This window comes from Hyperolius riggenbachi, chromosome 12, assembly GCF_040937935.1.
Source record: "Hyperolius riggenbachi isolate aHypRig1 chromosome 12, aHypRig1.pri, whole genome shotgun sequence".
In the NCBI taxonomy this organism is placed as follows: Eukaryota; Metazoa; Chordata; class Amphibia; order Anura; family Hyperoliidae; genus Hyperolius; species Hyperolius riggenbachi.
In genome coordinates, this window is record NC_090657.1 from 44,288,868 (window position 1) to 44,311,202 (window position 22,335).

General features: G+C 41.9%; 1 protein-coding gene across 1 annotated transcript in view; it reads right to left on the bottom strand.

Moving 5' to 3' along the window:
- The window catches only part of ASIC2 (acid sensing ion channel subunit 2), a 1,273,426-nt gene that overhangs the window by 1,070,521 nt on the left and 180,570 nt on the right, over positions 1-22,335 (bottom strand). The window lies entirely within an intron of this gene.

Here is a 22,335-nt window from a genome sequence, read left to right on the forward strand (position 1 = left end):
CATTCTTGTGATCCGATGCTAGGAATGATCTTCCCACAGCCCTAGATAATAGAAAAGGAGGACTGATCAATTACAAAGAACAGGTCACTTACAGACAGTAGCTGGAATATGCAGATCCTGGAGGGAAAATACAGCCTGCACATTTTCCTTATGCTCAAATGCCCTCAATTTTAAGCATTGAGTGCAGACTTTACAAATGAAAAGGGCACAGTAAACAAATTATTCTGGGTGTCTGATTTAGAAGATCAGGCAGTCTGCTTATTAGCTACCCCTCCAGCTTTAGAAACGGAGACAAAATTGTTAATTGGTTATATTTAGAGATGTAAACAACTCAGCCAAACTATGGACAATGTTTTCTGTAGACAAGTTGTCGCCTCTAAAGTAACCCTGTACTTTGGGATAGAAAAATTAAACTATAATTCATGTAGCATAACCTTCAATCTCGTGTATTTAGGCATCTGTGTTTTATGTTCCGAAAACTCTTAAATGCATTGTTTAAATTTTAAATTAATTCTTATGGCAAGTGAGTGTAGACTGAAAAGTGTACTTGCTTTTGAGAAATGTAGCCTTGAGTTTTCAAAATATAGCGTGTCCTATTATCTTGACTTTGAAGTGCTTTGCTGATTGTATTGAATTCAAGGACTGGTAGTGACCAAATGCAAATGAAATGGTATACAGTACAAATACATCTTATTTTTCAAAACTGCTTGTTCTACAAAGCTGCTTTACTCTAGCATCTGCTTCTCATGCCAGTCTAAACTTACAAACTTGCCTGCAGGACTTTATCTGCAAAATGCAGCTCATTGCTGAAAAGCACTACGTTCCAACCAGACTGCTGTTGTATTTTCTGCCATGGGTATCAGAGACAGATGTTACAGAAGTTAAATGGTTTATGTTTGCAAGTATATGTATATACTGAACACTCCTTTTTTCAAGTGGCACTACCTCTGCAGTTCTGTGCGCTCTCTGTGACCAGTTATGTCCTGAGGCCATTTAAAGCGGAATATAACCCTGCATTTCAACTTTGCTCTAAAACATTATTTACAGCATATTATATGCAAAAAGCATTTTTTTTACTAGACCAGCATTGGAAGGGTTAAACACAGAGGTTTAAAGTTTCGTGGAGAGATATGCAGAAGTTCAGATTGTTACATTCTATTTAGTTATATGTATCTATTGAGAAATGTTACACACTTTTTGGCTGTCCTCCAGCTCCTTCTCAGTCAGAGAGAGTGAGTCACATTCAACACTTAGATACATTTATGTAAACAAAATGTATCTATGTCAGCTTCGGATGCGTCTGCAGAAATCTCCAGGAACTTGAAAGCTCTGTGTAACCCTTCCAATACTGGTCCAGTAAAAAAAAATGCTGGTTGCATATAATATACTGTAAATAATGTTTTAGAGCAAAGTTGAAATGCAGGGTTATATTCCGCTTAAAGAAAAAAAATAGTAGGGTAAATAGTTTTCCCGAAATGTAGATCTTTCGGCAATGTTGGGGAGCTACCGTACACATGCTATAATCTTGCCAGAGGCAGTGCTTATTGTCTTCCTTGGCCAAGTTTAATCCAGTGTGTGTACGTAGCTTTAAGGGTGCAGACTTCCAGGACTTTGCTATGACCTGCTTAGTTGCCCTGTAGATGTGAGGGATTAAAGTATATTAAAAACTGTTGAGTCCTGGTGGTTTGTCTCAACCAGATCCTTTGGGAACACGTTTCCTGGCTGTGTATATCATTTGGTAGACTATATGTCACGAGTGCTTTGGTTTCCCACACTACCACCAGATATTGTAGGTTTCTGTTTTTGCACAATCCTAAAGCACAGACAACTTGCCTTGGTGTCAAACCCCTTAGTGACAAATGGAGATTGAAGCCATCAGAGGAGATGCATATTTTTAGTTCATTGCCTTTCAGTAGGAGAGTAGACAATTTGCAGCCCAGCACTGGTCCTTTGTGACTATATCTGCCCACTCTAATCACACTATGCTGGCTGACATAATGCCACACTGCAGATCAAGGGATGTATCCACTGCATTATTGGTGTGAAAAAAATACTTGCATTAAGTGTCTATAAGAAAATTGTACTAGATATGATAGGAGACAGAAAAAACACAGGGACACCGGGAGCCCGATATCGTGTAATAACGTCTCAAAATGGGACTAAAAGGTAAAAATATTATAATATACTCACAAAGGTAGGTTGCTTTTGAAGGCAACCACCATCAACACATGTGGAGAAGTACCGTCTCCACTCGGCCTTTTTGGTCGCTGCTCCTAAGAAAGAATGGTGCCCTATATCAGGATAGGAACACCCTCCCTAACTAGTAGGGTATAAAAGTTCTGGAAAGACGACAGTAGGAGGCGCCCTCTAGTATAGCACAATAGCACTTAGCTTATTTGTACGATATATAAATTCACAGGATAAGAATAATTGATCCTACCTGTGTTGAAGATACTTAGACTGATAGATTAATCAACAATTCTTTATTGATACTTCGACAAAAGCACTTGGACAACGCGTTTCGCAACTTAAGTCGCTTCCTCAGGTCAAATAAATGTGCTTCAAAGAAAAACAAGGATGGCACTCAGAATCATAAACATATAAAACTGAAGAAATGTATATTCATAATTAAAACAATATATATAATAACAGTATAATAGCATAGTGTACAGTATATATAAAAGCGTACCATCAAAATCTAAATACCAATCAATTGCTGTATACACGTAAAAAATGGACATCTAATCTTATCTAAAATATTTATAAAATATATGACAAAACTAAGTATAAAAATTATATACATGTATGATTAATATATGACCTCCTGGGTGTAATTACGTAATACCAACATCTCTCTGTTACATACAGAGTGATGTTATAGACCACCAATAGATCATAGAGAAAATAATATGAAGTATATTAAAACATTTTTTTACTACCGGGCCAAACTAGGACCTAATGTGAGTAGAGATGGATACACAAAGATGTAAAACATGACGGGATGATAGTCCCTAATGTATGACAATAATTAATCAATTGAGGGCTAGAGGCCCCTACTGTGTACTAGATAGATAGCAGGTACACTAGAGGACAGCGTGAGGTGGAGGAGCGGGGGAGAGAGGGATATATTTATACCCTCTCCCTCAGATTAGGTAACGCAGAGAAGATTAGATCTATGCAGAGAGAGCTCTTACCTCGTTTGCTATTGTGGATCGCTGGGCGCCATGACGGGCGCACGATCCGTATGCCTATATATCTGTTCGGGCTATTCCACGAGTGTCATGTGACGTGCGCAGAGCTACGTCACGTCCTGAGGACGGAATTCCGTCACGTGGTGCAGAGCGTAAGAGGGGCGGAAGTGTAGGGCTGAGCCAAGGTGTTAGTGTAACTAAGGGCGGAAGTATCCATGCCGCCATATGTAAAGGGGCAGGGTGAAAGGGAGATGTAAAAACGTGGCCATCTTATGAGTAGCAGGGGGAATGTAACTGAAACGGCCATATGTATAGAGACTGGGGGCGAGGGAATATTAGATTCCTAGGAGATGATGTAATTAAAAAAGCCGTATGTAAAGAGGCTGGGAAGGAGGGAGGATTAAAAACTCGGTAGCCATCTTACATGGGGCAGGTAGTGCAGAGGGTAGTGGCCAGGTTCTAATGGGTCTAGGGGGCGGCCATATACGGTGTGGCACTATAGGGACAAGGTTGTAGGGAAACAATTAATAAAAAGTGCTATTGTGCTATACTAGAGGGCGCCTCCTACTGTCGTCTTGTCTATAAGAAAACATCATTTGCAGCCCCAAACTAACCCCGTAAAATATTTGTTGCTTGTATCTGTCCCTTTGCTGGCTGACAACGTTGCATCTACACAGCAGAGCTAGGGATGTTTCCGAAGCATTATATGCACTAATTTTTTTTTCTACCTTACACATGTTTAGCTGAGACAAGCTAATTTTTTATAGTTCACTAGCATTTGGCGGACTTTGTTTTCAAAAAGTCTTCCGTCTGTTTATGGCAGGGACATGTACCAAAAAATGGCTTGTTAAACTGAGGCCTGGTTTACACTACAAGAGCTTTTTAAGAGCTTGTGATTTGAAAAGCTCTTGCTAATGCAATGCTATTAGTGATTGTTATAAAATCACATCGCTCAAGTGAGAACACACACATAGCATTACATTAGCTAGTGATTTTCAAATATCAAACCCTTAGAAAAGGCTCTTGCAGTATGACCTGGGCCTTAAAACGGGATTTATTTAAATCTAATTGCATCAAATGCAAATCACTAATACAAGTCTTAATGCACAATTCATTTAAATCATACTACACTGGAAACGTACATACGGGGTATTCATTATCACTCACAGACTATTCCAATAACCTAGGTATTATATAAAACCAAGCTGCCAACTAAGATGGCAGAAAGCCTGAGGGCAGTAGGTGGAAGAATAACCTCTGGTGTAAGAAAGAAAAAAGTAGCTGAACACCATACAGTGGGATCGCAAAGGGAAAGTAAGTGCTAATAAAGCAAACCACGTCCCCAGCACCCTTGTGACCCTTCTAAATATAGCAAATAGGTATGGTGCAGTCATTATAACAGCCCTCAATATCTACACTGAAAAATGCTGTAACAAAGGAAAGAGGAACGTTTATACCTAAATCTTTGCCTACAATAGAGCTGCTGGTTTCTATAGAAGGTCTAAATGATCCTATTAGACCACTGCATAGCAGGGATGAGCAGAAACTACGCCAGTGCGAATTTGCGCATCGTAGTTCGCATCTACGCTTCGTAGTTCATAGGTGAAGTTTCAAAACTACGCTTAAGAATTTACGTGTAGCGAAGTACCGCTACACGTAGCTTACGCCCACTATGTGTAGTTAACATGTGTAATGCGTAGTGAACTACGAATGCGTTACTCGCGTCTAGTTTTCCGTGTATGATTGTGTGCTTACAAATTTACGGATTGGAAAGGGGAATGTACGCATAGAAGAGTTTCCGGTATATGCATATAAAGAGGAATTCATGCGTAAAATTTTCTGCATGCGGGCATAAGCATCGGCATACAACATGCTTCGCACTACGCATAGTTGCGTATTTTAACGCATAGTCTACGAAATGCATACGACGCAAATATTTTATTTCGAAGCTGTAGTTTGGCAAAGCGTCATTGCGTAAAACTACGCGTAGTTACAGCGTAGCGAAGTTGGCTGACTGCGACCATCCCTGCTGCATACTTTAATGTCCTGCAGAGGTGTCGCCAAAAAACTATGGGCCCCAGTATAAGTTTTACATTAGGCTCCCTCGAATCCCCCTATTGCTATGCCCGATACCTTGCGGACCAGAAAAAAGACATTCCGCTTTAGCCTACTTACTTTACTGATATTACTACTCAGTTATGTAGTGTGTGTGTGTAAATGTGTGTGTGTGCGGGGGGGGGGGGGGGGGGGGGCTGGGAAGGGGGGTGTCAGTGTTTTTCACCTGCTTCACGGTCACCTAGTTAAGTAGACATTTCATTCAGTTCGGATGGTACCTTTTTTCAGCCATATTTTTTAGTTTTTTAAATGAAATTTGAATTGTGAAAAATGTATTGCTCAGCTCAGGATTGCACCAAAGGAGTTTACATTTGTATTCATTTGTTTAATAATAAAAATGGATGCATCCTCAGCAATACCTGCCCACATATGGGGGTGGGGTACCTTACATAAGAGGTTGCCTAACCCCCACCCACCCCTGCAGTTATAAATAATGTCTGATATCCATCTTTATATAGCTAAATTAAGATGATTGCTTATGTCTCAACAGTGTAGTGTTTAAAAATCTTTGAAATGAAGGTATTGAGACACTTTTATAGAGTCATAAGACCCATGTTGCTGCCTCGGTTGAGCTACCGTTCACCATATCTTCAATTCAGTGCCGAAAGCAACATGCTAGCAAACAAAAACCAAACAAACCAGCCCTGGTCTTGTTACCCCACTAGGCCTCCTCAGAACCAAAGTATTTAGACTTTTATTTTGCAAATAGTGAGTGGTGCGAGTGGTCGGTTATACAAATTATTGTCTTTGGAGAGGACCTGTAAAGCCCATCTAAATCTACCCCTGAATCCCAAACTGTGGGGCCAGTTTGAAGGAAACTATTGAACCTACGTGTATATTTTTTGGGTTTTGGGAGAAAAACACAAATTGGAGAGGAAGGGAAACATATGCACTACAGGCAAATCCAGTGGAGTCTACAGCATGAACGGAATATTCGATGCTAGCACTGCAAAGTAAGTACCAACTGCTTGGCCATCTTGCTGTAATCATTACAGGCAAGTGCATCTTAGTACAGCAGCCTAAATCTTTGAAACTACTTAATCATATTGACATCTACTTTTCAAGGACATTAGACTGATTATTTATTGTAGCTTGTGTTTAGCTTCTACTGCATAGCTTCACTTCAAAAACCTGATGTTGTAAGTTAGTGTATATCTTTAATGTCCTGAGTGAGCTTCTGAAAATGAAGCCCGGGCCTTAACAATCTTTAAAGAAAATTACATGCTGCATCTTCCGGGCTGCACTACAGCTTATATTCTGTCATAAGAAGTGGAAGATGCTGGCACTGCTGCAAAACACTTGTTTATTATTTAAAGAGAACCAGAGACGAAGCACCCTTATGTATTTTATTACATTTATCAGTGGGAACATGACAGTAAACACCTACCCTGCTTTTAGTTTCATTCTTATCTGCTTAATTAGTCTATTAGCAGCTGTGATAAGAATCCCTGACTGGCTCAGTCTAGGTTTGACCTGGAATCATTATAGCTGAGTCACTCTTCTGTGGAGTCTTTTCAAGCCCAAGCCTGCCACCTCCTGGCTCAGATTTCCTGCTTTGCATACTGAGAGCTGTGATGACATGGGAGGGGCTGCTCCTGCTGAGAGAGAAGCTCTGAACAGACAAGTGTGGCTGCAATATGATCCCTGTGTGCTCTGTGTGCACTCTGTCTGCATAAATGATGATGATGACTGCAGTTTCATTCCTATGAGAGACACTTCCTACAGGCAGCTGCACATCATACCAAAATGAAAGCACAGAGATGAAAGGCTGCAGCAGCCTTTCTCATATAGCCTAGATAGCAGCCTAGTCTCATATAGCCTAGACAGCACATCCAGAACAACTCATAACCCGGAAGCATAAGGGATATGAGCCGGCGGCCATATTTGATTTTTCCTGGAGCAATAATGGACAAAAAACACTAAAAAAGGCACACCAGAGCGGCGAAATTATCAGGCAGGGCATTTATTCTCTACAAGCTATCGACTGATATGTTTATTTTGTGTGAAACGTTCATCTCTGGTTCCCTTTAAAGCTTGCCATTTACATGATGATTAAAAATGCATAATCCATATCTGGATATAAAGTGAACGTACCAGTGGAAGGAGAGGTGGCACAATGGATGATGGTTAGTGCTGGGTACAAACAACTGACAGCCGTTTTGTACATTCCAGTGCTTCTACGCATCCTCTGTAGAAGCGATACAGAGCACAAAACGGTCGTCAGGTGCTTGTACCCAGCACCCACTGTCATCCATTGTGTCACCTCTCCTTCCACTGGTACGTTCACTTTTTATCCAGATATGGATTATGCGTTTTTGATCATCATGCAAACCGCAAGCTTTAAATAATAAACAAGTGTTTCGCAGCAGTGACAGCATCGTCCACTTCTAATGACATGTTGCAACCTCACGTACGCTAGAGCACGCTACGCACATTTACTAGGAGAGGAGGCACACTTAAGCCACCCTTACCCGGCTAATCATCTCACAGTACACTGTAGTGCCAACCTGCTGCCATTTCTCCTAATACAGCTTATATTCTACTCCCCTAAACAATTAGCAGGCCCTTCTCTTTCATGTCAAGCCTGCTCTGGAATACAACTAATTAATACTGTATGTGTAGGATGAGTATCGACTGGTCTGACGCCAAACTTTCATTAAATGGCACAAAGAGGAACTAGAGGCTGACACCAAGGATCCCATACTATGATCGATCCGATTCATGCCGGACAGACACGCAAATTAGACATCGTATCATTAAACGGTACACAGGGCTATTACAGGTAATATAAACTACATGTTTGTGTGAAGTCAGGAATTTGTATACAGGAGGCTGAAAACAAAAATCAATGTTGACTGCAGCAGAGCGGCCTAGAAAGCAGGCAGGGAGAGGGAAGGTTGAATATAACCTGGCTTGACAACTTTTATTGCAGCGTTCACTTCATACATTCTGCATGATTATGAATATCTTCTAAAAGCAATGAATTTTAAATAAGCTAAACTAAAGTGTGAAAAAAAAGTTATAAGTAGAAAAATGATTTATGAAGCATGTAGAGCTGTGGGGTTCTGTGTTTCCTGTTTGGATTTCCAAAACCAGTTGTATTTAGGTGGGATTACCATTTCTAAAATGTAATTCCCATGCACTCAGTATTGCCAGTAAGTAAAAGGGACTGCAGCTGCATACAGGCCTGGGCTGAGTGGTAGGCAGCCGATCGGCTTTCTCTCAAAAGTACATCTGTAGTTTGGCAATGTGTGCCAATGTTTCATATTTTTGCTGTCCCTGCCTCACTAAGGCTAGAAAGAGGCAATGGAGGGAAGAGATTAGTCTGCAGTATAGATTGGCTTTGCCTGTGTGGTGTCCATATTGCATGGCAATATGACACAGAAACACACTCAACACACAGTTACACAGAAACACACAACACCTAGGCTCATATGCAATTCACTTTTTCACCTTAGGCTTCTCCTAGGTGATAATTTTAAAGTTGTCAATAAAATGCTTTTTAAGCCACCAGAAAGCATGAAAATACTCAGAAATAATTTTGATAGTACTTTTTTAGTTGAAAAGTGCTGAAAAGTTATTTTAAATTGAAAATAAAAAAATGATCTCCTAGGAGAAAACTCAGGTGAAAGAGTGAATTGCATATGGCCCCTAGTGTTAGTAGATGGGAGCTCTGACTCTCTGGAGGCAGAAGAGGAACTGCAGTTAGAACTCGGTTTGAGGGGGGGGGGGGGGGGGGGGGGGACACTGTTTGCAATCAACATCTTGGATGATACAGAATACTATACAATTATTATGGAGAAGTTTAAATCCACTATCCTAATATTTCATGATGGATAAACAGTGAGCTTTCGACTTATCGAGCTCACGGTTTGCACTGCAGTATGCAAATCTCTTCATGGCAAAGATTGAAGAAGAATACCTGGATACTTGTCATATAAAACCCATGGTCTACTTCCGTTTTATCGACAACATCTTGATCATCTGGTCTGCAAGTGAGGAGGATCTTATCCAATTTCACAGGAACTTCAATGCCTTCCATCCCACAATCAAACTGAAACTGAGCTACTCTCACAGGGAGATTAACTTTCTTGACACCACTATATACATCAAAGAGAACAGCTTACAAACGTCCATGTACCGCAAACCGACGGATCGTCCCACATACCTCAGGTATGTTTCCACCCCAAACATATTATATAGGTAGAAAAAAATCAACGTTTTGTAAGAAATAATACCTTTTAATGGCTAACTAATAGAGTTAAATGATGCAGGCTTTCTGGGATCTAGTCCCCTTCTTCAGGCATATTTCCAGATGTAAGCTGAAGTAAAACACTGATGCAGATAAATGGTAAACACGAAGATGACAGTTGTGTTGGTCATCTTCGTGTTTACCATTTATCTGCATCAGTGTTTTACTTCAGCTTACATCTGGAAATATGCCTGAAGAAGGGGACTAGATCCCAGAAAGCTTGCATCATTTAACTCTATTAGTTAGCCATTAAAAGGTATTATTTCTTACAAAACGTTGTTTTTTTTCTACCTATATAATTTGTTTGGCTAACACGGTACAGAAACTTTTTTGCTACTATCACCCCAAACATATAAAGAATTCCATAATATACAGCCAGGCAATAAGATGCAATCGGATCTGTTTTGACAAGGATGACAAAGACAAACACCTGGATTACCTAAAGAAGAATTTCATAAAACAGGGATACAATCCTCTAATGGCTGAGACCCAAATCAAGAAAGCTAACAACATCCCTAGGACTCAGCTCCTGGAGTACAAGCAGAGCCAGGAAGAGAGCCGTGTCCCACTGGTAGTCACCTACAACCCACACCTGGAAATCTTAAGAAAGAATGCGAAAGAACTTCATCCTGTTCTACACAAGGATCAGAGACTGAAAAAGATATTCCCTGAACCTCCCCCTCCTAGCGTTCCGACAGCCACCCAATCTTAAGCAGATGATAGTGAGGAGTGCCTTAAATAGGCAAGAAGAGAATGGAACATTCCCCTGCCGAGGGAAAAAGTGTGGGACCTGTAAACACATCCATTCCACTGACAGGATACTAATACAAGGAACACAACAGGAATACAAAGTACAAGGCACCTTTTCCTGCGACTCATCTAATGTGGTATACGTGATCATGTGTGCAAAATGCCCCAAAGGAATTTATGTGGGAGAAACAAGTCAACCACTGCGTGATCGCATGACACACCACAGATCCACTATTAACAGCAGGAAAAAGGATATTACAAAATATACTGATCTCCCAATACCAACACACTTTTGTTTACCTGGACACAGTTTAAGTGATTTTCGCGTCACTGTATTAATGGGTGGCTTCAAATCAGGAAACATGAGGCTAACACAAGAAACAAAGTTTATACATTGGTTAAAAATGTAGAAGATGGTTTAAACAAGGACTCTAACTTCTTGTGCTGGTACGATGGGTTTTAAATGCCACAATTCTTTTAATTTTTCTATCTTTTTATTCATTTTTGTGCCATATGCTGTGTAAGATGGAATTCACTGTCACTATTCATTTTATTTGCTTTCATGTGCTGGCTTTAAATGCCACAATTCTCTTAAGCTTAGAATTAATGGTGCATGTAACCAGGCCAGTTACCATTTGAACTCGGAATTTACGATGTCTCCCCATCACCAGAGTCTGCTTTATGTCATGTTGAGGATTCTATTGATCTTATCAATTTAGCCAGGATGCCTGGGAAAGTCTCCTCAGTAACAGTTAAGGCATCAAATTACATTTATGTTTGCTAAAGATTGTTTCTCCTCTGTATGTCAGTGTATATAAGCTGTGTTTTTCAGTTTTGGTCAGGAACCAGTCCAACGAAGGCTTTTTATAAGTCGAAAGCTCACTGTTTATCCATCTCTAAGTTAGCCAATAAATGGTATCATCCTGATTCAAAACTTCTTGCTTTTACTCATGGCTAACACGGTACAACACTCTACTGCTTCTAATATTTCATGACTGCTTTAATCAGATCCTGCAACTGTTGCCTGAAAAGTGCTGTATATATTTCATATTGAAAGTTCTCCAGCACCAAATTACAGCTTGCAACTTTCCAAACTCCTTTAAGCATTTACTGGCCAGCATGTTATTTCCTGTGGACAGGAAAAGAGGAAAACTCCACACAATGTCCACAGTGAGATGTAAAATTCCAATTTTTATTGAATCAGGTAAAACCAGCATAACCGGACAGCTGACATGTTTCGGGCTCTTAATCATAGCACCTATGGTCAGCTGTCCGGTTGCACTGGTTTCACCTGATTCAATAAAAACTGGAATTTTACGTCTCACTGTGGACATTGTGCAGAGTTTCCCCTAGTCTTGCCTGCTGTTTGGGTCTGAGTTGACTAGCTCCTGCACTGTCTTGGTAAGAGGAGGTTGAGTGGAGTCCACCATACTCTTCATTCCCTGTGGAGGTGAAAAGTAGAAGGAGACATTCCATAGTATCCTTATTTTGGGGTAATACAAAAGAGATCAGTCAGGGAAAAGCTAAACCAGTGGATCACATTTTCTCTCAAATGAGAGCTTAACACAGTACGTCTGTGGGAACCTGGACACCCCCCTACACTCAGCGGTCATATGATCCAAATAAAACCATTGTATGCTGTACAAATTGAATGTCCATAGTAGTTTCAGTGTTCCCCTACTTAGGCCAATTAGTGACCTTACATAAAACGTATACGTAACTTAACTGTTTGTGATGGGAATGTGACTCCCATGGAGAATCACATGATATTATTCATAAGAAATTAACATTTGTAAACACAAAACATGAGGTTTATAAATCTGGTTCTAAATGTTAAAGCGGACCTGAACTCAGAACTTCCTCTCTGATCTTTAAAATACGCAACAGCATAATAACCTTTAAAGAAAAACATTTGCTACAGTTGATACAAATCCTAAAATAAATTATTATTATTTAGTATTTATATAGCGCCGACATATTACACAGCGCTGTACAGAGTATATATTGTCTTGTCACTAACTGTCCCTCAAAGGAGCTCACAATCTAATCCCTACCATTGCCATATGTCTATATTATGTAGTGTAAGTACTGTAGTCTAGGGCCAATTTTAGAGGGAGCCAATTAACTTATCCGTATGTTTTTGGAATGTGGGAGGAAACCGGAGTGCCCGGAGGAAACCCATGCAGACACGGAGAGAACATACAAACTCTTTGCAGATAGTGCCCTGGCTGGGATTCGAACCAGGGACCCAGCGCTGCAAGGCGAGAGAGCTAACCACTACGCCACCGTGCTGCCCATAAATCTCCATTGTTTCTACTTCTTGCTTTTTTGGCAGCAGGCATGTTGTTAATATCCTGTGCTTTCAAATGAGCTTATCTGTCTTATCTGCCGTGGAAGTCAGGTGACACAGGGGAGAGATCAAATTACAACTTGTGATTAGACACAGACAACGGGGGATTAGACAGGATAAACTCTAAATATATCCAGGGTACATTTCTCTAAGTGTTCCTTCTGTCCTGTGCAAGACTTCAGGTCCACATTAACAAAATAAATATAAAACAAAAAACACTAAATGGTGCACACAATTGTATGATAAAGTAGAGTGATAAAGACCACAGTGTTCTGCCATAGCTGAATCATATGGTTTTATCAGACGTAAAATGAGAAAGATCAGCAAATTGTCCAGTTCATACATGTGAAAATACAGTGACTTATGGCAACAATAACTTTGCTAGCTCTTCCTGAGATGTCTGATTACTGTAGATTCTAAGGAGCAGCAATATAAGGAACAACTGGTGCAAGTGCATTGCAGAGTTACGATTTAGGGTGCAGAACAGAGAAAGCAATGTTACAGGATGTTTGTCCAGGATGTAAGACACTTGCAAGGTTCACCAAACCAGAACCAATGAGTTGAAGGCAAGGGGAATGGCTAGCAGGAGATGCAGGGAATTGAGTTTCATTTCTGCTTGACTCTCCGATCCGCAGATACTAATGGAAGAAACATGAGCGGGTTAAACTTTAATGCATTTCAAATGAAGACAGACAGCTTCAGCTTTTTCTGCAGGCTTTGCAGAAATAGGTTAGGCTTTAAACTACAACCCACATCGAAAGCTACAAAAATAAACAGAAAATAAAAAAGGGAGTTCTATATTATTTCATAACAGAAAATGGTTTCCGGCCCTGCATACCATGCATTGTGTACACAACTATGCATTCTCCATTCACTTTCATTTCACGTGGGTGGGAACTAAAGCACAACAAAAGCCAAGACTTTACTAAAAATAAAAATAAATAATCTAACTACAACAGCAGAGTACAAACACAAATGTCCCGATAAACATTAGCTGAGGTAGTATTAGGGCTGGAACCCACTAGAGCAATTTTTGAGCATTTAGGGAGCGCTTTAAATCGCTAGCGCTTTCCCTAAACGCTCTGCCAATGTAGATAAATGTAACAAATTCCAAAGTAGCGATTGCGATTAGCAAAATTGCAATCGCAGGACATGCCGCATTTTGGGAGCGTTTGCGCTGCTATGTAACGTACTGAAGTGCTGGCAAGTCGCTCATGAATCGCTACACATAGCAATTTGAGTGCGATTGCAAGCTGTAATAAAATTCTGATACATTGAGAAGACCAATCAGAATTAAAATCGCTAATAGCAAATCGCTACACAATCGCTGGCAAAAAGCTTACACTTTTTAAAATCTCTCCCAAAAGCGCCAGAAAACGCTCATGAAATTGCTTACAAAGCTCTGAATAAAAACGCTAGCGATTGCGATAGCGTTTTGCGATTTGTAGTGGGTTCCGGGCCTCAAGAAGTGAATCATTAATAGAGATGGTCATGGAATTGCAGATTTTTCAAACTTGATGCACGCCTGTTTTGGGGGCAGAGTTTACAATTATTACAAATCACCGCCCATGTAATATATATTAATGGCATTGCATTTTTTGGCGTTTGTATGCGATTTTGTGTTCGAAAATTTTTTGAGATTTTGTGCTATTCGTGTTTCCATGCAAGTCTATACGAGCGCATAAAAAAGGCATTTTTGCATAAAGTTAATTAGATCACTTTTAATGTAAATCAACTTAAATTCATATTTACAGATAAATCACAATATGAAAATAACATAAAACTGCATAAAAAAATGGCCAAAAAAATAAAATTGCAAATGCAAGTTCGTGCGTGTGGTGAATCGCACCGATCATCTAAAAAAAAAGACTTCTGTTTTGACTGTTAATTCACGCAGATCTGGGCAACATGGTAGCACAGTGTATAGCATTCTCGCCTTGCAGCACTGGGTTTGAACCCCAGACAGGGAATTATCTGTATGGAGTTTGTATGTTCTCCTTGGTTTCCTTTGGGCACTCCGGGTTCCTCTTGCATCTTCAAAACATATACAGTAGAATCCCATTATCGTAAACTCCAAGGAACCAGGAAAAGTAGTTTATTGTATCAGAAGTTTACTGTATTAGAATTGGTCATACATTGCATATTTATACAGATGCAGTTGCTGGGACCTGAGGACTGAGTTTACTATATCAGAGTTTACTATAATGAGATTTTTCTGTACAGATAAGTTAATTGGCTTCCCCCTAACATTGGCCCTAGACTACAATGGACATATGTGACTATGGTCGGGATTAGCTCCTCTGGGAGACAGTTAGGGCCCATTCACACTTGTGCGTTTTCAGAGCGATTTCAGCATTGCTGAATATCGCTAGCGGTTAGAAAAACTTGTGTACTATGGAAGTATATGGAAGTCTTCTCATCTAAGCGATTTGCTGAAATGCAAACGTGTTGCCTGGAAACATTTTCTGAGCGATTCTGGAGCAATTCTGCAGGCTAAATCGAACTAGAAATCACAAAATGCTAATCGCTGAATAAATGCTGTAAAAATCCTTTCTATACAGTGAAAATCGCTGGGAAATTGCTAGGAAAAAATGCCAGAAAATCGCTCAGCGTTTGCGTTAACGTTTAGCGATTTCTACTGTGAATGGACCCTAAGAGACAGGAATATATACTCTGTAAAGCGCTGCAGAAGAAGACAGCGCTATATAAATAATAATGAACCTTTGAGGGTACAGCACACAGCAGGATAAAACAGGCCGTCAGTTATCCTTATTATGTGAACAGTGGCGATATCACCAGCAGGAAGACACTGGTCATGCAGGGGGAAAAAAAAACAGGCAGCAGCAATCAGCTACAGTTACAAAGTAGCAGTGAAAATACTGTGGAGTGTCGCAGTATGTCACATTTATTTGAAGCATTCCTTAAAAGGCATCATAAGGGATATAGTCTGTCTTTGTCTCTCAGCAGTGTCGGGATTTACTCTGACTGTGATTATATCGTTCCTATAGTAATGTATTTCTCTTTTTAGCTTGTCGAATCCAATTAAAGCAATAAAGCTAATGCATGTATCCCATCCGGAGGCAAGTCTTACGGGTACATGTACAGTTATAACATGATTATGTACACTATTCCACACATGCTTTTCTGATGCATACCGTGCACGGTCATATGCGTTACATGCACACTTCCACTGAGGCAGTTCTATACACGCTAATGTAAAATGTGAATGGCAACTGTGCATGGGAAAATGCATTAGATATGAATGAACCCATTGATTAACATGGGCTGTCAGTTCTAATGTGTTTCCATATGCGTAAATAGGCAAATCATGTGTAGTGGAAATGGGTCCTTATTGCTCCACTGATATTGAAGCAAGACAGAAACCGAGTCAAAAGCGAGACATGAGTCAATCCAGCTGAGGTGGTTAGTTTAGGATGTCCTTAATGGCAAAAGAGGGAGTCTCCAGCCTGTCTCTTCACAGCCTGCGGCCCACTTTCACATCTGCTTTATAGGTAACAATTTTCATCACTTTGCTGCCAGCAGTGCAGAGTGTTATTAACAGGTGTCTCCTGTAACCACACTGTATAGCCAAAACCATTGGAATGCCCCTCCAAATAATTGAAATCAGGTTGTCCAATAACTTCCATGGCTATATGTGTATAAAATCAAGTACCTGCATGCAGACTACTTCTACAGATATTTGTGAATGAATGGGTCGCTGTCAGGTGCTCAGTGAATGCCAGTGTTTTTGCCACCTGTGCAATAGGTCTGAGAAATGTTCTTGCCAGGCGCGTAACAATAGGGGGTCAAGAGGTAGCGACCGCATCGGGGCCCTTGGATCAGAGGGGCCCCGAAGGGTCCACCCTCTATCACAGTATTACCTCTGTATTGGTCCTGTGCCGGTGGTAATGATCCCCTTCTAGAGATGATTTGAATAGTAGTAATCCTTAAAGGGGAACTGAAGAGAGAGGTATATGGAGGCTGTCATGTTTATTTCCTTTTAATCAATACCAGTTGCCTGGCAGCCCTGCTGGTCTATTTCTCTGCAGTAGTATCTGAATAAAACCAGAAACAAGCATGCAGCTAGTCTTGTCAGATCAGACTTATAAGTCTGAACCACTGAAACACCTGATCTGCTGCATGCTTGTTCAGGGGCTATGGCTAATAGTATTAGAGGCAGAGGATCAGCGGGGCTGCCAGGCAACTGGTATTGTCTAAAAGGAAATAAACAGGACAGCCTCCATATACCTCTCTCTTCAGTTCCCCTTTAACACACTGCTCCCCATCCCCTTCTTGCACCTCTGACACTGTAGTTGCCATTGGTAGGTTTTGGTGTGCCGTATCAATTGTTCTGTATAGAGTGCTTGGGGGGCCCCAATGTAAAACTTGCACTGGGGCCCACAGCTCCTTAGCTACGCCACTGGTTCTTGCTACTTAATATTCCAGTGTCAACTGCTTGTTGTATTATAATAAAGTGAATCCAAGTGGGGTCAGCGAATACTGAGGCACATATTGAGCAAAAGTTGCCAACTTTCTTCAGAATTAATAGCAACAGATCTCCAAACTGTATGGCCTTCAAATTAGCTTAAGAACAATCGTCAAGCTTCATGGAATGTGTTTTCTTTGCCAAGTGCAAAGTTTTAAAGCATCCCACCACTGGATTCTAGAGCAGTAAAGACGTGTTGTCTGGAGTGACAACTCATGCTTCCATATCTGACAATCCAATGGATCGTACTGTTCTAACATCCACGAAACCTTATCTGACTGCATTGTGCCAAATGTAGTTTGCTGAAGAGGGGATGATGGAATGAGGTTGTTTTTCAGGGGTTGGGTCTGGCCTCTTAGTTCCAGTAAAAGAAACTGTAAACAGTGTCGGACTGGGAGGTGGAAAAACTGAGGAAATCCACCTGTTGGTCAAGCAGTAGACACCCTGTGTTATCACTCCCAATAGAAACCTGCAGCATGTCTTCACTGTGAGCAGCAACACCTGATTACTGCTGCTTGGCCAACAAGTGGATTTTCACAGCTCTTCCAGCTCCCAGTCCAACACTGACTGTAAATGCTTCAGGACACCAAGATATTTGGACAATTTTTTGATCCCAACTTTGTGGATACAGTTTGGGATTGGTCTCTTCTTTTTAGAACATGACTTATTGCAAAAAAAGGGGCCATTAAGACATGGATGAATAGGTTTGGTGTGAAGTAACTTTACTGGCCCGCACAGAGTCCTGACCTCAACCCAATAGAACACCTTTGGAAGGAATTAGAGACAAGACTGCATGCCAGGCCTTCTTTTCTAAACTTAGTGTCTGACCTCACATATATTCCCATAAAAACACTCCTAAATCTTCTTACCAGGAGAGTCCATATATTGCAGGTGCCCAAATAACATGCAAAGACAGGTTAACCACTTGAGGACCGCCCCCAGCCGATGGGCGGCGGCAAAGACCGGGCCCAAACGACCGCAATACGCCCATCGGCGGGGGCGGCTGCGGGAGTGGCTGTGCGGCGATCGCGTCATTCGTGACGCGATCAGCCGCCGGGGACTGGCTCCGCCCACCGTTCGTTGTAACCCGCCGGCCGTTCGGAAGCGCCGGCGGGTTACTAGCACCCGGATCGCCGCATGTAACAAGTATAATAGGCTTTGTAATGTATACAAAGCCTATTATACTGGCTGCCTCCTGCCCTGGTGGTCCCAGTGTCCGAGGGACCACCAGGGCAGGCTGCAGCCACCCTAGTCTGCACCCAAGCACACTGATTTCCCCCTCCCCTGCCCCCTGATCGCCCACAGCACCCCTCAGACCCCCCCCTGCCCACCCCCCAGACCACTGTTTGCACCCAGTCACCCCCCTAATCACCCATCAATCACTCCCTGTCACTATCTGTCAACGCTATTTTATTTTTAAGTCCCTAATCTGCCCCCTACTCCCTCCTGATCACCCCCCCACCCCTCAGATTCTCCCCAGACCCCCCCCAGACCCCCCCCCCCCCCCCGTGTACTGTATGCATCTATCCCCCCTGATCACCTGTCAATCACCTGTCAATCACCTGTCAATCACCCGTCAATCACCCGTCAATCACCCGTCAATCACCCCCTGTCACTGCCACCCATCAATCACCCCCTGTCACTGCCACCCATCAAACAGCCCCTAACCTGCCCCTTGCGGGCAATCTGATCACCCACCCACACCAATAGATCGCCCGCAGATCCGACATCAGATCACCTCCCAAATCCATTGTTTACATCTCTTATCTCCTCTAAACACCCACTAATTACCCATCAATCACCCCCTATCACCACCTGTCACTGTTACCCATCAGATTAGACCCTAATCTGCCCCTTGCGGGCACCCAATCACCCGCCCACACGCTCAGATTGCCCTCAGACCCCCCCTTATCAATTCGCCCGTGCAATATTTACATCTGTTATTCCCTGTAATAACCCACTGATCACCTGTCAATCACCCATCAATCACCCCCTGTCACTGCCACCCATCAATCACCCCCTGTCACTGCCACCCATCAAACAGCCCCTAACCTGCCCCTTGCGGGCAATCTGATCACCCACCCACACCAATAGATCGCCCGCAGATCCGACATCAGATCACCTCCCAAATCCATTGTTTACATCTCTTATCTCCTCTAAACACCCACTAATTACCCATCAATCACCCCCTATCACCACCTGTCACTGTTACCCATCAGATTAGACCCTAATCTGCCCCTTGCGGGCACCCAATCACCCGCCCACACGCTCAGATTGCCCTCAGACCCCCCCTTATCAATTCGCCCGTGCAATATTTACATCTGTTATTCCCTGTAATAACCCACTGATCACCTGTCAATCACCCATCAATCACCCCCTGTCACTGCCACCCATCAATCACCCCCTGTCACTGCCACCCATCAAACAGCCCCTAACCTGCCCCTTGCGGGCAATCTGATCACCCACCCACACCAATAGATCGCCCGCAGATCTTCTCTCCTCTAAACACCCACTAATTACCCATCAATCACCCCCTATCACCACCTGTCACTGTTACCCATCAGATTAGACCCTAATCTGCCCCTTGCGGGCACCCAATCACCCGCCCACACCTCAGAACGCCCTCAGACCCCAGCCCTGATCACCTCGCCAGTGCATTGCTTGCATCTATTTCCCCCCTCTAATCACACCTTGAGACACCCATCAATCACCTCCTGTCACCCCCTAGCACACCTACCCATCAGATCAGGCCCTAATTTGCCCCGTGTGGGCACCTGATCACTCGGCCAAACCCTCAGATCCCCCTCAGACCCCCTTCCGATCACGTCCCCAGTGCATTTATTGCATCTATTTTCCCCTCTAACCGCCCCCTGAGACACCCATCAATCACCTCCTGTCACCCCCCTAGCACTCCTATCCATCAGATCAGGCCCAATACATCCTGTCATCTAAGAGGCCACCCTGCTTATGACCGCTTCCACAAAATTTGCCCCCTCATAGACCACCTGTCATCAAAATTTGCAGATGCTTATACCCCTGAACAGTCATTTTGAGAAATTTGGTTTCCAGACTACTCACAGTTTTGGGCCCGTAAAATGCCAGGGCAGTATAGGAACCCCACAAGTGACCCCATTTTAGAAAGAAGACACCCCAAGGTATTCTGTTAGGTGTATGATGAGTTCATAGAATATTTTATTTTTTGTCAAAAGTTAGAGGAAATTGGATTTTTATTGTTTTTTTCACAAAGTGTCATTTTTCACTAACTTGTGACAAAAAATAAAATCTTCTATGAACTCACCATACCCCTAACGGAATACCTTGGGGTGTCTTCTTTCTAAAATGGGGTCACTTGTGGGGTTCCTATACTGCCCTGGCATTTTAGGGGCCCTAAACCGTGAGGAGTAGTCTAGAATCCAAATGCCTCAAAATGACCTGTGAATAGGACGTTAGGCCCCTTAGCGCACCTAGGTTGCAAAAAAGTGTCACACATGTGGTATCGCCGTACTCAGAAGAAGTAGTATAATGTGTTTTGTGGTGTATTTTTATACATACCCATGCTGGGTGGGAGAAATCTCTCTGTAAATGGACAATTGTGTGTAAAAAAAATCAAATAATTGTCATTTACAGAAATATTTCTCCCACCCAGCATCTGTATGTGTAAAAATACACCCCAAAACACATTATACTACTTCTCCTGAGTACGGCGGTACCACATGTGTGGCACTTTTTTGCACCCTAAGTGCGCTAAGGGGCCCAAAGTCCAATGAGTACCTTTAGGATTTCACAGGTCATTTTGCGACTTTTGGTTTCAAGACTACTCCTCACGGTTTAGGGCCCCTAAAATGCCAGGGCAGTATAGGAACCCCACAAATGACCCCATTTTAGAAAGAAGACACCCCAAGGTATTCCGTTAGGAGTATGGTGAGTTCATAGAAGATTTTATTTTTTGTCACAAGTTAGCGGAAAATGACACTTTGTGAAAAAAAACAATTAACATCAATTTCCGCTAACTTGTGACAAAAAAAAAAATCTTCTATGAACTCACCATACTCCTAATGGAATACCTTGGGGTGTCTTCTTTCTAAAATGGGGTAATTTGTGGGGTTCCTATACTGTCCTGGCATTTTAGGGGCCCTAAACCGTGAGGAGTAGTCTTGAAACGAAATTTCTCAAAATGACCTGTGAAATCCTAAAGGTACTCATTGGACTTTGGGCCCCTTAGCGCAGTTAGGGTGCAAAAAAGTGCCACACATGTGGTATCGCCGTACTCAGGAGAAGTAGTATAATGTGTTTTGGGGTGTATTTTTCCACATACCCATGCTGAGTGGGAGAAATATCTCTATAAATAGACAATTGTGTGTAAAAAAAATAAAAAAATTGTCATTTACGGAGATATTTCTCCCACCCAGCATGGGTATGTGTAAAAATACACCCCAAAACACATTATACTACTTTTCCTGAGTACGGCAATACCACATGTGTGGCACTTTTTTGCAGCCTAACTGCGCTAAGGGGCCCAAAGTCCAATGAGCATCTTTAGGCTTTACAGGGGTGCTTACAATTAGGCACCCCCCAAAATGCCAGGACAGTGAACACACCCCACAAATGACCCCATTTTGGAAAGTAGACACTTCAAGGTATTCAGAGAGGAGCATAGTGAGTCCGTGGCAGATTTCATTTTTTTTTTGTCGCAAGTTAGAAGAAATGGAAACTTTTTTTTTTGTTGTTGTTGTCACAAAGTGTCATTTTCCGCTAACTTGTGACAAAAAATAAAATCTTCTATGAACTCACCATGCCTCTCACTGAATACTTTGGGATGTCTTCTTTCCAAAATGGGGTCATTTGGGGGGTATTTGTACTATCCTGGAATTTTAGCCCCTCATGAAACCTGACAGGTGCGCAGAAAAGTCAGAGATGCTTGAAAATGGGAAAATTCACTTTTGGCACCATAGTTTGTAAACGCTATAACTTTTACCCAATCCAATAAATATACACTGAATGGTTTTTTTTTTTATCAAAGACATGTAGCAGAATAACTTTCGCGCTCAAATGTATAGGAAATTTTACTTTATTTGAAAAATGTCAGCACAGAAAGTTAAAAAAGTCATTTTTTTGACAAAATTCATGTCTTTTTTGATGAATATAATAAAAAGTAAAACTCGCAGCAGCAATCAAATAGCATCAAAAGAAA